The 1,145-nt window shown below is 35.0% G+C and overlaps 1 long non-coding RNA gene across 1 annotated transcript; it reads left to right on the forward strand.

The window, feature by feature from the left end:
• The first annotated feature begins 203 nt into the window (after positions 1-203).
• LOC137835743 (uncharacterized) lies at positions 204-795 on the forward strand. The gene is made up of 2 exons (XR_011085129.1): positions 204-499; positions 585-795. It is a non-coding gene; the product is annotated as an uncharacterized lncRNA (long non-coding RNA).
• The last annotated feature ends 350 nt before the right edge of the window (positions 796-1,145 follow it).

Genomic DNA, 1,145 nt, shown 5'->3' on the forward strand with positions numbered 1-1,145 from the left:
TATTTGTATGTAACCATTCTCCTTCATAAGAACACAAAGTGTTGAATGCGTTTTATTTGGGTTATTGTGTGGCTGATGACCTAAAACCAACCGTTAAAGCGATCACCACGCACCATTAGTCTCGCAAACATATCAACCTATGTCTCATTACGCATATAAATACACCCTTCAGCAAATCAATTAAGCAAAATAAAAAAGAATAAAACACAAGCTTTTCAAATAAATTTCTTAGAATGGAAAACATAAACATGAAGTTCGTTGTTGTGGTGGTGTGCCTTGCCGTGTGCATTGGAGCGAGCTGGGGCGGTAGTCATGACGGCGCCAAAGCCAATGAAGAGAAGGCCAGGCAAGCCGCCACCCAGACGGTCAACGCTGCCAAGGACTCCACCACATCAAGTGACAACTCTGCTGGCACACCCGTTGTTGATGCCGCCACTCACGAACCTGCCACCAAAGAGTCTGAGACTTTAGGTCAGCAGGCTTCCGAGAAATCTACCGGGTAATATTCTCTCTCATGCTTTATAGTTTCGACATTCATATGTGTCAATTTGCTTACTAATGAGAGTTTACAATTGTTGTAACAGTGGTAACTGAAACGGTGAAGACGTCTGAACCTGCAAAGGTGAAGTCGCCATCCTCCGAGAATATGTAGGAAGGTGATGTGTCTGAATATGCCAACCGATTCAAGAACTAACTGTTATACTATATTGCTACACCACATCTTTCTATCTTTTTATGTATTTGAATCTTTACGAATTCATAACTGTTGAAATAAAATCACTGTTGTTTATTCTAGTTTCTTATTTCTAAGGTTTGTCTTCTTCTTACTAGCCAAAACAAAAGTTAACACAATTATTATCAGATGTATATTTCGTCATTTTAATAAATAAATTTAGCAATTGAAAATTCTTTCACTATCAACACTTCAAAATTAACTTATCATTGAACTAGTCTAAATAATAATTTCTTAAAAAATAATATAAAAAATACATTATTTACAAAGCTTAAAACATTTATTTCAATTTAACACTTCACACCACAAGAAATTCATGAAATAGAAATCAATTTGTAGAAACCAAAATAATTAGTTACAATAATAACTAAATTAGAGACTATTTTAGAAACTAAAAAGAAATTTGATTTCT

Source organism: Phaseolus vulgaris, chromosome 5 (genome assembly GCF_000499845.2).
Source record: "Phaseolus vulgaris cultivar G19833 chromosome 5, P. vulgaris v2.0, whole genome shotgun sequence".
Taxonomy (NCBI): Eukaryota; Viridiplantae; Streptophyta; class Magnoliopsida; order Fabales; family Fabaceae; genus Phaseolus; species Phaseolus vulgaris.